Here is a 15560-nt window from a genome sequence, read left to right on the forward strand (position 1 = left end):
ATTGCCTCCAGGGGTGGTGAGGCCACCCTGAAACTTCCCTGGGCAGCTGGTTCCAGGCCTTGACAACCCTTTCAGTGAAGAATTTTTTCCTAATGTCCAATCTAAACCTCCCCTGGGGCAACCTGAGGCCGTTTCCTCTTGTCCTATCCCTTGTATCCTTGTTGGATCTGGTAGAAATGATCCCCAAATGGCAGTGTGTAAAGGATTAATTTAAATTCCAGATTCTGGTTGCCTGGCATTAGCAAAAATAAAGCTTTTGTGTTATTTCTCTTAACAGTTAAAAATTAGATGCAGGAAAAATAAAGAGAAACACTAAGTACTGCATTTCCACACCCCCCCACCCCCCCCCCCCCATTTACCTTTTGGTAAGACAGAACTAATTTGCTCTCCTATCTGCTGTGCATCCTGGTGCTGAGCTAATCTTTTCTATGCCCTAGATTGTTATTAGCCTTGCTTGCTTATCACTGAAAGATTTACTTTCTAGGACTCCTTTTAATTCCATTTGGTCCTACACTGCCTTTTGTCTTAAATGTTATTTTTTTGTAGTGTCCTTTGAAAGATTCTTGGCCTTTTCTAACCTGGGACAAATTTATAGTAGCCTGGTCGAGTTTTCCTAATCGTTAATGATCTTCCCAGCAGGATATGTTCTTTGTCTTCTTCCTAACTTGATTCAGGACGCATTCTGTTTTGAAGTGCCCTTACCCTTGAGCCATTGTGCTGGGATTTAGTGGATTGACCCAAACTCTAGTAGATTTTTCTTGAGGCTTTTCTGTGTCACTTTGCACAGCACTGGTAAGATACCTGCTGTCAAAGTGCTTGTATTTTAGTAATAACTCCTTGGCATTGTTAAAGTAAGTATGTTTAAATTTTCCTTTGGCCGACTCATCTGTTTTAATTCCTTAAGTATTCAGATTTGTTCTGAGACAGGTCGAGGAAAGGAGCACTTGTTCTTTACAGAGGATGAAACAGCAGAAATAAATGTGTAAATAGGCATGACCATTAGGCCATCAGGGGTGTTTCTATGGGTATGCCTGCTATGCCCAGAATGGTGTAAGAACAGTAATCCGCTTTGCAGATTTGGCTGTATGACCATATCACTATGTTTAGAGGTGCAGGCATCAATAGATGCAAGTGTTTTCACAGAATTAAGAAAACCATCTTGTCCATGCAGTCCAGCCATAAATGATGCAGAGAACAACAAATAATAGAAAAAAAAATGTCTTTTCAGAGGCATATGAGTAAATAGAGTATTCTGTGCTGTCCTGTACACGCATGTGTGTACATGTATTCGTAGCCAGTGAGTTGTGGCTCCTAAGCCTGATTTAAAAACTGAATGAGTTCATTATAATCCCCTCCTCCCCCGCCCTCCCCCCCCCCCCCAAAAAAAAAATATCTCTGAGGAATCAATCTAATCTGCCTTACTAAATGAACATGTGAAAGTGCTTACCAGGGATAAACCTGGGGACTCTACATATTTCTCTCTTTTTCCTCCAACAGAATGAAAACACCTTTGAGACAATAAAGGAGTTGGAAGAGGAGCCAGTGTGTCCCATTCAGTATTCTCTGTGTATCTGCGTGCACCGCTTCCCCTGTTTGGTTTCTGATCGAGACGGGAAGGACAGGGAGGGTGTAAGGACATTGCAACTCTCAGAGAGAAGGTAGGCTTTTGTGCTGGCTTCAGGCAGTTCTGAGCTCTTTGGGGCTTAAATCTCCCCAGGATGGGTGTGATGTCGTCTACTCCAGGGCAAATGGAGAGGAGGAGGGGCGCCTGGAGGGAGGACCCAGGGCGCAGGGGACACCCTGAGCATCAGAAGTTGTTGGAACCAGTGATGACTAGAGCTGTGACCAGGGGGGACCTCTCAGATTTCTCTGCATGTGGTACCCCAGTTGCTGGGACGTACATGAAGCAGAGATTGTGCGGTGTGGTGGGAGGGTGACTTGGTTTGCAAAGGGGGAGCTCAGGCCAAGCCCCTGCAAGGCAGGTAGAACTGCAGATCCTCCCTGTGCTTCGTGTTCACCTTGCCTATGACAACGTGCCGCAGAGAAGCTGAGCACAGCCCTTTGCTGACGCCCAGCAGCTTGTGCTCCCTGCTGTGCCCCTCTGAAATATTTTGGTTGATCGTCATTTCATGGCGAGCTCTATTGTCCCCACAGCCAGGGCTACTGCAGCAGTAGCAAACCAGGGCTTCTAGTTCCTCCCCGACGCCTGCCTTCCTCCCCCTCTGCATCTCCCCAGCTCTCACAGAGGAGGGGTTGCCAGTGGTGCCTTCTCCAGGCAGGGCACATCTGCAGCTTCCATTGAATACCCTCCTTCCCTTTGAAAGCCCTGCCTCTTTCTGGCGGGTGGGGTTTGCTCATTTCCGTGAGCGCTTTTGCAGGTGGTGGTGACATGGGAAGGAAAGGGACATACAGTGCTGGAGGTAAAGAGCCGCTGCGCGTCTGGTTACACCGTGTTTGTACAGCTGAGGTGGGTACAAATCGGGGGTGGCTTTGCTGGAGAACTTTGCCAGGGCTATAACTGACCGCCTGTTTGGGAGTCCCAGAGCAGCACGTTCGGTAACAGGAGATCGCTGCGCTGCCTGCCCTTGCCGTTGCTGTTGCGCATGCGGCAGTAAACACCTCCTCTGCACAAAACTGAGTCCGGGTAGAGTCCATGGAGACAGTGTTGGTAAGAATCCCAGGTGCTGCAGAAAAGCAGTCTGAGGTCTCAGCTGAGCTGTACTGCTTCAGAAGGGAGATTAGCCATAGATAGGTACGTGCTTTCTTTCTCAGAGAGGGGGAGGATGGTGTGGGATAGTCCTTTGCTCGGTGGTCCTGTGGGCATGTGCACTGGAGAGGAGCCATCACAGGCCACCTCTTCCTGAGCAAGCCACCACTGTGGGAGGCACCGAGATGCTCAGCAGAGGCAGTTTAGGAGCGACAGGGGTGATCTGTCCCGCTGCTTGGAGGTAATCCCCTCCATACAACCCTGAGATGCAACGTACCCAGCTAGAGGGAATCCCAGTAGAGGTGGACAAAAAGATGAACACGTGCAGGTATTGCTCCCCAGCAACATGCGAAAAAATTCATCAGCAGTACATATCCTGGCATGTATCCGTTCATATGGAAGGTGAAGATTTATGGTTTTTAGTGTAAGTGAGAAGTTGTTGGACAGTCTGTTTTGCCTTGGAACGAAACCATACAATTAAATTTCGCGAAGCAACCCGTGTTTCAAATCCATGGACAAGGTGAAATGCCATGTGCATGAGAGCGTCTCTCATCAGCGCGGATCTTTGCTGTCTCTAAAGCAGTGCAGGCTGGGGCTGTGGGTGCTACTGGAGATATGCAGCCCGCCTGCACTGCAGGAAGGTCATTCTGGTCTGACTGTCAGCTGGAGCTGTATGTTGTACAATATTGTACGTGTTGTGCCAAGCTTTCTGCAGGTAAAGAAAGCAGCAGTCATGTATTTGACAACAGCAATCATAGGTGATGCTGTGAAGAAATTCAGGGAAAATCTGCGGCGCATGTGATTTTGACTACAACCGAGCTGTAGTTCTGACTTGTCTTGGTCACTTTAATTAGTAATGTGTCATTAATTTAAAAATAACCGGTGCAGTTAAAGAGCATGGGTGTTGGTCAGAAAGGCCTGGTTTCTCATGTGTAAATTCACCAAGTCAGAGGCACTGATGCAAGTGCCTGGATGAATCGGTAAACAGGGCTGGGCTAGCCAGGGCTGGCACGGGCAGCGTGTGCAGCATGTAGTGGTTTAGGCAATAGCTCTAACTCAGAGTTATGGTGGAGGTGCTGAATGTGCTTGGGTTTGAAAGCACACAGTCTTCGTTAGCTTCAACGGAAACTGCAGGATTCTGCTGTGCAAATCAATGAAACTGTGAGATACAATCCGCTGTTCAGGAAAGTCAGAACATGTTTTTAAGGAAGTCTCTGTTGGGAGGTAAAACCGCTGCTGAAGCGATAGCAGCGACGGAGCGTGTGTAAAAGAGCCTGGGGAGACCCGCAGCCTTCTGGAGCCAGGCAGAGTATTTCCTGTTCACTTGAGCTATTGGTCACGACGGGAAGATGCTTCCTACAAACTGGGGTTTGTTCTAATGGGAATAGGTGACTTGTGAATAAAGAGGGCAGTGGAGAGTTGTCTTTTTTCCCCATTTTTGGAAAACGGAATGCATTATTGTTCCAGTTTAACAGTAGGTGGCACTTGGTTCCAGTGCAAGTAGTTATCTCTTCATTGCCATAAAAAGAAATCCATACAATTACATCAGTTCTGATTCTGAATCAAAGAATGAAAATAGCTTCTGGACAGGGTCTTGACTACTAATTCATGTGCTGTGCTATCTGCGTGGTGTGTCTTCATTGCCTTTCACTAAAATTCCTCTTTCCTGTGAAACCAGTTGTGTTTGTGGGTTTGGGATCTTTTTTTCTTTCCTCTCCTTGTTCGCAGATCCACTTGATTTTTTTCTGGTGGTGTTACAACGAACATTGTGCAGTCCTCCTAATGCTTTGTCCATCAGTAATGTTTTCACTTTTTTCTTGTTCCTGTTTTAAGAGACACTATTGTTTTCTAAGGGCTGTATTTTTGTTATGTCTTGCATGATGAGTGAATTCAAAGTACTTTCAATGGCATAATACACTTTGTAGTGTAATTTTGTGAAAATGCTTCTGTATGAATTACAAAAAAGATCATTTTATATTATTTCAGGGGTAAACCCTGAATTAATCAATCTTGGATGTGGTGTTTCTGTCTTCTAGAAATACGTGAAGCTTAACTTTGTTTTTATAGGTTAAGAAGGAAAAAAGCAAACAAAGATGTTCAAAAGTGCAGACCATGGCAAAACAGGAGTGTGTGGATAAATTAATTAACATCACTAATCGGCAAATGAAACAAAAGATTACTGTAAGGAAGAATGACTGTTTGAAAATGGAGAGTGAAAACACGATAGAAGAAAAAGACAAAAAGTTTTTCGTCTGGGGAGAGCTCAAAATTGATTAAAGTGCCAATGAAAGGGTAAGCTAAGGAAATAATCTCTAGCTCTTATTTGTAGTGCTATGTAAGTGTCTTAGGTTTTCTGATACTGTGGTAGTTGAAGTAGTTTCCTCAGTGGTGAAAGCCATAGTGAGTAGTCCACTGCTTCTCAAAAAATGAAGAAAAATTCTTTTTTGACAAAATGAAGCGCACGATGGAGGTTCAAATTTATTGCCTGCTCTAAAAAAAGAAAAGGGGAAACCAAAAGAAAACCCCCACCTAAATTCCTGTGATTTCCATGTCAACACTGAGGTAAAATGCATCTTCAAAACCAGAACTGAAGACTGGAAAAAGCAGTCATTTTTGTAGGAAAAGGCCACCTAGAAAAGAAAAGTAGGAACTTGGGGTTTGCTACTCCTCCCTTTTCTAGGTGATTTTAGTGATCTCCGTGCAGTTGGTGTTTTCCTTTTCATTAAGTTAATATGCCCTTTGTCAGGAGAGGGGAAAAGATGATATTACCAAACCAATCTCAAAAGTCTAAAGAAGGCACACGTATTTTTATGCAGACCTAAGCAGGAGCTTTTTCTGTCTGTCCTTCAAAGGAATCTCTGCTCTAGGTGCTTTCTGTACCGTGGCTATTGGATATAGTCCAGCTTAACCTGGATCTAGCTCAGATTCCACGTGTCCCCCTCACTCCTAGGGGAAGGGTTTTAAATACTTGGGCATATTCCACGATCTTTACAGTCAAGTCTGTGATTTTATCATAGATATTTTTTGTCTCGGTTGTTTCTGGACATCATCTTAAGTATGTCTGTTTCACAGAAATATTTTTTATAAACCTATTCACTTGGTGATTTTTTTTCTTTCTTTCTGTGTAATGCAGTAAAATTGCCCTGAATGCCAAAGGTGCAAAGAAAAGTAAAAGACAGCCTTCAAAGCAGAAGGCTCATCAGCAGATGAGCTCTTCCAGTGGCAATCATGGTCAAGTACCGGATGAGAGCACTTCCAGTGAAACATCTGAGGATGAAGGAAGGTATGCCTATAAGGAATGTTGAAAATAAAACTTACTTAATGACAAAAATTGGCCTGAGAGCTAGAGGCTAGTTTGGGTTTTTGTTGTGTGTTTAGGTTTTTTGTAAACCTGACGCCTATGAAGATTCTTGTTCTTTCATGTGACCACCTGATGTTCTTTCTTGTTCTTTCTTGTTCTTTCCTGTGACTACCTGATGCGCTTTGTGTTGACAAACACTTCACTTTTGTTTAGAGTGCTTTTGAACATGCTGGCCAAGTCAACAATGAGGTCACGTGCACAAATTCTGATTAATTACATGAGTGTGTGCACAGGCATAGAAGTATTTCATGTGTTTAAAAAGGGTGAGGTATCTCAGTTTTTTTCACTGCAGGTACCTCAGGATTTTTTGCCCTGCTCCCCGCTCCACCTTTTCTCTTGCAGCTGTTCCCTCCTGACTTCTTGCCCACCCTGAACTTACTTGTGTGGGTTGTGGCAAAGTGCGAAAGAGAAGTTGTTGACACTGTTCAGCCCTAGCTAAAAATCTGGTGTGTTAGCAACACTGTTTTGGTCAGAAATCTAACGCACAGCCCTGTGTGGGCTGCTGTGAAGAAAATAAACTGCATCCCAGCCAGACCCAGGACACCAGAGAATCCAAAATTACAGTTCTTTGACCTGTAGGAGAAGGATTCTCATTACTGAAGAGAGCTGAACCCCTGGTATTAAACAGGGAATGCACGTAACCGTATAGCTCCGTGTCTGTAGCTGTAAGATTTCTGTCACTTTGCGTGAAGTTTAGGGAACAGTTATTTCAACTGTTTGCTTAATATCTTGCGGAAAAATTAGCCTTCCAGTAGACATTAATAGCACACAATAACTGTTTCAGTCTTGAACTATATCTAGCAAAGTTACTATACCAGATTTTAGTTTAATTCAGTTCTGCAATTAAGTTTTCAAAGCTACGGTAGGTATTATTCATAATGCAAAGTAAGCATTTCAGTACTGAAATATATTTCTGTTTTCTAGACCTGCAGCAACAACCAGGAGTGAAAGGAACGAGGTACTGTAAAACTAGTTTCTTGGTAAACAGTCTCTATCAGCTTTTAATCACTTCGATGGGAGCAGTGTTTATGTAGTGATCAACCAGATGTACAAATTGCTGCTGGTACGCAGCTTTATTGTATTTGAGACAAATCTGTGGGCTGTGAAGGAGAGAATGAATCATTCCTGCATTTGTAATGGTCTGTAATACTAGACAGTGGAATTACAGAAAGTACTGTATTTTTTGTAGGTCAGCATACCAATGGAAGTAACTGATGGCCCTGGTTTAACTCACTCATCTGACCCAACTTCAGAGGATGTCCGGTTAGAAGCTTCAGCCTACAAGGAGACTATGCTGCTGTTGGAAGAGCTTAGCGTGGTTCATACGGGTATGTTTTCAAGTCTCTGTCTTCAGCTGTTACAAGTTCCCCTTAAAACATGATTTCTTTGTAGGCACTCCTAAGTATTTTAATTTCATATTTTGATATAGTATCTCTTTGTGACTAGAGATCCCCCTCAAAAGCTGTGAAACTGTCACCTAACCTGAGATGTTGCCTGCATTACCAGCCGATGTGCCTTACGTTATCATTGGTTCTCTGTCTAGTCAGAGCTGGAGAAGCAGTTTCTTGCAAAGTACAGTTCAGCTCCTTCTAATGCGGTCATCAAAAGTCAGCAAGAGCTTTTTCTTCTTTATATCCCCTTGATGTGGTTTAAGCCCAGCCACACCTAAACACCTAAGCACCACACAGCCACTCACTTGTTCCACCCCAGTGGGGTGGGGGAGAGCATCGGAAAGGGAAAAGTGAGAAAACTCATGGGTCGGCATGAAAACAGTTTAATAGCAAAAGCCACGCACGCAAGCAAAGCAAAGCAAGGAATTCATCCAGCACGTCCCATGGGCAGGCGGGTGTTCAGCCATCTCCAGGACAGCAGGGCTCCGTCACGCATAACAAATACTTGGGAAGACAAAGTGCCATCACTCTGGATGTCCCTCCCTTCCTTCGTCCTCCCCCAGCTTTATATGCTGAGCATGATGCCGCGTGGCATGGCACATCCCTTGGGTCAGCTGGGGTCAGCTGTCCCAGCCGTGTCCCGGCCCGGCTCCTTGCGTACCCCCAGCCTGCTCGCTGGTGGGGTGGGGTGAGGAGCAGAAAAGGCCTTGGCTCTGTGTGGGCACTGCTGGGCCATAACGAACACATCCCCGTGCTACCAACCCTGTTTGCGGCACAACTGTAAAACATGGCCCCGTACCAGCGACTGCGAAGAAAATTAACACTATCCCAGCCACAACCAGCACACCCCTCAACAGCTAATGACAAAGAGTACAGCAAAATAATGGCTTTGCTTAAAAATAATAAGTACATATATATAACAAATTTCAACTGTCATAAGATGCTTGCATATGTGCACAAGGCATTATATAAACATAAGCATCACTTACTAGGGCTCTTAAACTATGCTAAAATTTCATTAGGCAAGTGTTAACCTTGGCCGAAGGCCAAACTCCCCCCCCAGTGCTGCCACTGCCCCTCCTTGACAAAACGGGGCGAAAAAGCTTGTGGGTCAGTGTGAAGGCAGGGCTGTCACTTCCCAGTGACTGTCACTGGCAAAACAGACTCCACCGATTAAAATACATTTGGATAGTGAGAAACAAAGACCCCAAACCTGAGAAGGACACGTCGGCACCCCCCCTGCTCAAGCTCTGCTGCGCTCCTTCCCTGCCACCTCCCCAGGCAGCGCGGGGAGGCTGCGGTCGGCAGTCGGGACGTAGCAGTTTCTCTGCTGCTCCTTCCTCGTCCCTTTTCCCTGCTCCAGTGTGAGTCCTCCCCCAGGCTGCAGTCCTTTGGGGAAAATCTCCTCCAGCCTGGGCCCTCCATGGGTCGCAGGTCCTTCGGGAAGGATCCGCCTGCTCTGGCACGGGGTCCTCCGCAGCACTGCGCTGTGGGTATCTGCTCCAGCATGGTTCTCTCCGGGGCTGCAGGGGAATCTCTGCTCTGGCACCTGGAGCAGCACCTCTCCCTCCTCCTTCGCTGACCTGGGTGTTCGTTTGCGGGGCTGGTTTTCACATGCTTTTCCCCTTCTCTGCCCGTGTGGTGGTTTCGCCCTTTCCTACATTTGTTTTTCCTGAGGAGCTGCCAGCACGGCTGAGAGGCTCAGCTGTGCCCTGCGGTGGGTCCATTGAAACCGTCCATGGCCAGCACGGGGCGACCCCTGGCTTCTTCTCACAGGGACCTTCCCACTAACCTGCCACCTGCACCTAATACAGCAAAGCACTGAACAGCTTATACATTGGGCAGTATTTGTGCAGCTTTGTGTCTTTTCTGTCTCAAAACAGGTTCTGCTACTTTGTTGAAAATGCAAAACATGCTTCTTGAATATGAACAGAGAATAGAACGTCAGAAAAATCAGTATAAAGCGCTCTCAAGAGAAGTGAGGAAATTGGAAGATGAAAGGGAGGAGTCACAGTTCAGAGCGGAGAAGACTCAAGATTTGAAATCCGTGTTGGCTCACCAAGAAGCGGAACGGAAAAGGGGTATCCAAAGCCTTAGGTATGTAAATTGTGGTCTGATAACGTATTATCTTGTCAGTGGTTTTGTTCCGAAAGACACTGATGGTGCAGGCAACAGGATGAGAAGTTTCCAGTCTTTTGGGTTTGGGTTTTTTGAATCCCGTGGGCCAGTTATGCTATGAAGTACATAATGTGAGAGGGGAAAAACGTCCGGATACCAGCTCCATGTACAGTCTTCTGGATGTTGTTCTAACTTTGTTTTCTAGCAAGAAAAGAGCAAGAGAGTGTGTACGGGGAAATCAGATTTATAAGAGAGATCTGAGAGATGGTTGGGTGTGGGTTTTTTTTTCGTTTTGTCCTCGCAGCTTCAGTTGGCCTATAATACTAGGATTTCTGGTAACTCCACCCAGTGCAAGTCAAACCAGAGCTTAGAGCATTTGTTTGCTTACCTGTTTGTTTGTTGGAAAGGTCAAGTTTGGGATTGCCCCTTTCCCCACACTCCTGAGCTAGACCCGGAGGTGTGAGGTTTCTCATCGCTGTTGACATCACGTCAGACAGGGGTGGCCAGCAGGCACCGTAGGCAGTTGAGCAAGGACAACTGCAGAGCCCTGGCCTGGGAGGGGAGATCTCCTCGTGGTGATCCCCGGTGGGATGGCGTGGCTGGGGAGCTGGCCCAGCAGGGCCAGGCGGCCCAGGCAGAGAGCGAGCTCAGCAGGAGCCACCGTGAGCTGGCAGCTGGGGCGGCCCGCAGCGGCCTGGGCTGTCTGGGGGGCAGCAGTGCCAGGGCACTGGGGGCAGTGAGTGCCCACCCCTCCTCAGGGCTTGCTGAGCTGTGTCTCGAGCCCGGGGTCCGGTTTTTGGCCGCCCAGCCCAGGAGATCTTGCCCAGCCCGTGTGAGGTCGGCAGGGAGATGCCGGGCTGGCGCGGGGGCAGGAGCACCAGCCCTGTGAGGGGAGGCTGCGGGAGCTGGGCCTGGGGGAGTTGGGCCTCCCAGCGCGGGGGAGGGGAGTACGAGGAAGACGAGGCCGGTCCCAGCTTGGCCTGGGTTTGACTTCAGCAGGTGTTCAAAATCCTCAGGCATCTGTCAAGTATAAAGAAGTAGTATTTTCATTCTAAGTGAATTCTCCAAGCAGCGTTAATTTGTACTTTCGAAAGTTACACTTTTTGCGAAATTACCCTAGAAACTACTTGTAAAGCTTTTTCCTTGCAATATACGCCATTCAAATACAAACGTTTGTCAGTCTTTCAAGTAATTTTAGTGGTGGTTGATTCTTGTTTTGCAGAATTTCTAAAGCAGGCTTTCAATTGGCAGTTCTTCCCTTACGCTGACACTTGATTTTTTAAATTTTTTTTTTTGTTCACTGTTGCGAGTATATGGGAAAAAATAGTCAAAATAATGATCAAACACAAAGCTGCTTGCTTGTTTGGGTACCGTGGGCACACCATGGACCGTTTTTTACCATGCCAGTGCTTATTGCTGATTGTTTCAGTTGGTAAAGAAGCTGACCTTCCATAAGGCTTTCCTTGTAAGTCAGCTTCAAAATGAAATTGCTGTAGTTTCTCCCAGAGGTAGATCCGACTGGGGTTTAAAACTGTTTTTAATCGTATTCAGCTTAAACCCCATGCATTTCTGAATCTGGTTTTGAACACTGACATCCTTCTGGAGTAAACAGAAGCTGCTTGTTCTGCCTGTGGTCAGCAGTTGTTTTAGACTTACAGAAGGCTTGCTGAAAAATTGTTGGGTCTGCCATAGGTAAGTGGCGTGCTGATTCACCAGTATTGCTTCTGGTCACTGAATCCGTAATGTGTAGGCAATGCTCAGTATACTAAGAAAATGTATACTAACCATAGTAAAAGTTTACGATGCTTTGATCTGATGAGACAACAAACTCCTTTTTCAGCAAAATGGCTGTAATATGAAGATGGATTTTTTAAATTTTATTATAGAAGTGTGCACACTGGTGTGTGTTTCCCTATACAAACTTACAAATAACTGATAAATCACTCAAAGTTTTTTTTTCTGTATCTTGTACAACTGATACCATGCACAATGGCATGAAGTTAGAATTCTTTAAAAAGTTGAAAAGTACAGTAAAAATATGAACTCTGAAAACGTTTAACATTTTTTATGGTTTGAGTTGTCTCTGCAAGTTCATCATGTGGAATATCTACTTTTATATCAGTGCTTTTGTTTCTCAAATACTCCGTTAAATCCCAGATCTTCTTTGAAACAAGAAGAAGAAAAGAGGCTCAGAGTAGAAGTGCTGTGTGAGAAAAGGAGAGAAGACCTCCGAAGGAAAGAAGATCAATGTTGTAAAGAGATGGAGGAGAAACAGAAACTTGAGTTACAGTCTAGGAATTTAGAAATGGAGTTAAGAACACTGAGAAGGCTCTTGAAACAGGTCTATTAAATAATGAATTAAACTCTTTGTCTTATTTTCTGCTTCTTTTCAATTGTATTCCAGTATGCCTAGAGAAGGAGGCGCTTTGTTCACGGAAGAGGCGTTGGATAACAGTTGTCAAATTTTGAGAACAGTAGAGTACAGTTGGTTCACAATTGGGTGGTTGTTTTTTTTTTTTTTGCTTTGCAGTTTATTATTCCCTTTTTCCTTTTTCAAAATTTAGGTTTCATTTGTATTTCAGGCAAAGCCTGACCTTTTTTTGAATTACTACAAAACATCCTGTATTTCGCCTTCTTAAATTTTTATAAGAAAATTTAAATTTATTTATTTATAGGTGGATTATCATAACGGTGGGGAATCAAAAATGTTTTCAAGTATGCAAGGGAGAATGGGAAGATGTATTGCTAGCTCTGTTTTTTCTTAAGATGCAAGCAGTTTTATTGTATTACTGCAGGTTGAAGAGGAACGTGATGAAACACAGAGACAGCTCTCTCAGGAAAAGAGGGCCAGAGCCCTTCAAGAAGGAATTTTGAACAACCACCTTGGGAGACAAAAGGAACTAGAAGAAGAGACAAGAAGATCTGTCGGAAAAAAATCAGAGGTAAGCAGATTTTTTTTCTAATAAATTACATTTCACCATGTTTGTTTTAAAGTCATAATAAATCTTACATAACTTTTTCTGTTTCTTGATGTTTATTTACTGTTTACCAGTGTAACTTATCTGGGTAAATACCTTTCTTGTTTTCTCTTATGTCTAAAAGTTCTGGAAAGCAGCATCACTCCTGTATGTACCTGAATTACTTGTGCAAGTCGGAAGCTAATAGAAGACACTATTTACCCCGTTTCTTAACCTATCTGTTATTTTCCATTTCATAGACATTTTGTCATCGCTTTTTAGGCTTTCTAGCAGTGAAACACCTAGCTACCTATGGCAAGGTTGACCAGGAAGAAAGTTGTTTGACAGTGTTTGTGTTTCCATTGCTTTTATTTTTTAATTAGTTATTCCCTTATTGAACTTACTTCAAGTATGCCTTTCTTTGCCACCTCCACATAACTAAAATTTTATGATCGACTCTCAGCAATGAATTCAACTCTCTGTAAGAGTTAGAGTAACTGGAGGAGAAAAAGCAATCATAAACACTGTATTAAAAAAGATCTTGAAAAGAGTTTACTGAATTTCCTAAAGAATGTGCAGTGCCTTGAAGCCTTTTTGTTCTTGGCTGTGCTGCCCAATAAATGTAGGGTGAATGTGTTTAAGTGGGAAAAAGTTATACATACAATAAAGAGGAAATATACAGGACTATTGCATTCCGGGGGTGATTGAGTCTTATAGCTAACTTTCAGTAATACAAAAGGATAAGTGTTCAGAAGACATTTGAGAAGGAAAATACCCTTTCTGGCCTTGTTTTTACCAGATCTGTAGCACAACTAATTCAACCTTAAAGGCAGTATTATAAAGGCATGCACATACAAGAAAGCGCTGTCATTTTAAAAGCTTTGGTTGCTGGTTTAAGGGGGGAAAAAACCGTAACTGTATATTTGGGATGTTCATTTAGGTTTTAAGGCTATGTTGCACTTCCGTTGGGTACGTACGTTGTACATGTGCATGGGTTCACAGAGTAGCTTATTGCCTGAAACTTCATCTTCGAAGTCATGCTTCGGTACTAGAAATGTTAAAATGCAGTTTACTGCTGCAGGTTTTTTGTAGATTCATTTCCCAATTGGCTCTTTATTCATTTTCCCTGTCATTCAGGAATCCAGCACTGATAGAGAACAGGATCTGTTGTACAAGAATCAGTTACTACAAGATGAGATTGCTATGCTAAGGCTAGAACTCACTCAAGTAAGACTTAGGCACCAGGAGGAACAAGGAAAATATTTAAAGGAAAATGAGACCTTGAAAGAAAAAAATGAAGCTCTCAAAAAGGAACTTAAACTGCACAAGGAAGCATTAAGACAAATGTTTTTTCAGTTCAACGCGGAGCTGGACTTAGTAAAGAGAGAATCTGCAGTGCTGACTTCCAAACTTGAGCAGACAAACAAAAGCAAAGACAGACTAGAGACAGAAATTGAATCATTGCGTTCCTCCCTGAACGCTGCAGTTCAAGAACTTGAACTTCATTTGTCATCAGAAAGCAATGCTGAACGAAGATTTCCCAGAGAACGTGATGAATGCCTTTGCTTGCAAGTCGAGCTCCATCGTGACCTCTCTGACGTGCAAGAAACCAACAAGAGCTTGTCTCTGCAGCTGTGTAAAGCTAAAAGCAAAGCTAATAGGCTAGAAAATGAGCTTCACCAGTTGAAGCAAATGCTCAGAGAAAAAGCTTTGCTTTTAGAAATGACAAAAAAGAATTAAGTCAAGGCCAGTGTCGGGCAAAGGAATGTGATCATGCTCGACAACTTGAGAAAGATCCAGTAAGCAAACTTGTAATAAAACAGGAGTCCCTGCAGGAGCGATTGGCCCAGCTCCAGAGTGAAAACCTTTTTACTCCATCAGCAATGGGAAGAGATGCAGAACAAGAGGATCATGAAAGAAAAAATAGCGGATTATGGGCAGGAGCGTTTTAATGACATTTTCAACAAACTTAGAGCTGATACAGAAAAGCAAGTTTATCTAACAGAAGAGCGAAACAAGGATTTAAATGCCAAGCGTACTGATTTAAGGGAACAAGTCTTTAAATACGAGACTGACGTAGTAGAAAGACAGGTAAAGTATATGCGTAGAAAGAACAATTTAAAGTTTGTCCGTTCTTGAAATTAGTTTGTTCCTCCAATGTATCCGGTGTAAGTTACATGCATGGGACCAAAGAATACTCATTTGTTCTGGTTTGTTACGTTTCCCTCGGAATTGCGGAAAGTTTTGGCAACGGGGATATTAGTCCTCAGATCTAAGCAGAGAACAGAAAAAAGGTATCCAAGTCTAAGCTTTGATCAAGAAAGGTGATTCTTCTCTAGAACTTTTTTCCATCTATTTTCCTTAGTCCATGTTATGCCCTATAGAATAGTCTAAAGTATTTGATGGTTTTGATGTAAGTATTGCACAGATGACCTGAATGAGAGTGGTATAAAAGGAGGAACCATCCAATACACGAGGGCTGAGAAATGAAGATACAGAGAAGTGAAGTGGTTGGGGATAGATTTATATGAAGCTTCTATAGAGGGGAAAAAAGAGGTTCTCTGTAAGCTGCTGTCAAGATTGAAGAGTATTAGTAATGTCCAGCTGTTGATTTCTGTATGTGTTTTGAGGGTTCTGAGGGGCCTGCCTGTTCCTCAAAGTTCATGTCAGACGGTGACCTTAAGCTTTCTCTTTTATGATGTGTAGCCACACTCCAGCAGTACTGTCAATCATTGTAAACTGTGACTTGCTTTGTATTCTTACTACCAAAATAATGGGTTCCTTTTGAAGATCATGTGAGAGAGTGTGTGTGTGTTATATGTATATAGCTATATATATATAATGAGCTATCCAGATTTTTGTAAACCTAATCTATCAGTATTTCTAAAACGAGCTGAGTAAGAAGACTACAAGAGGATGTGATTCAACATACCCTTAAAGTGTATCTCAAAGGAGCTTTCAGATATTTGTATTCATTTAATTGTATTTGTATAGTGAAGAAACAGAAGAAAGAACAATCTAACACA

The 15560-nt window shown here is 43.6% G+C and overlaps 1 pseudogene; it reads left to right on the top strand.

The window, feature by feature from the left end:
* Positions 1-5935: 5935 nt before the first annotated feature.
* Positions 5936-14810, top strand: LOC130143365 (ankyrin repeat domain-containing protein 26-like; annotated as a pseudogene).
* Positions 14811-15560: the final 750 nt, after the last annotated feature.

Source organism: Falco biarmicus, unplaced genomic scaffold (genome assembly GCF_023638135.1).
Source record: "Falco biarmicus isolate bFalBia1 unplaced genomic scaffold, bFalBia1.pri scaffold_27, whole genome shotgun sequence".
NCBI classification, from domain to species: domain Eukaryota; kingdom Metazoa; phylum Chordata; class Aves; order Falconiformes; family Falconidae; genus Falco; species Falco biarmicus.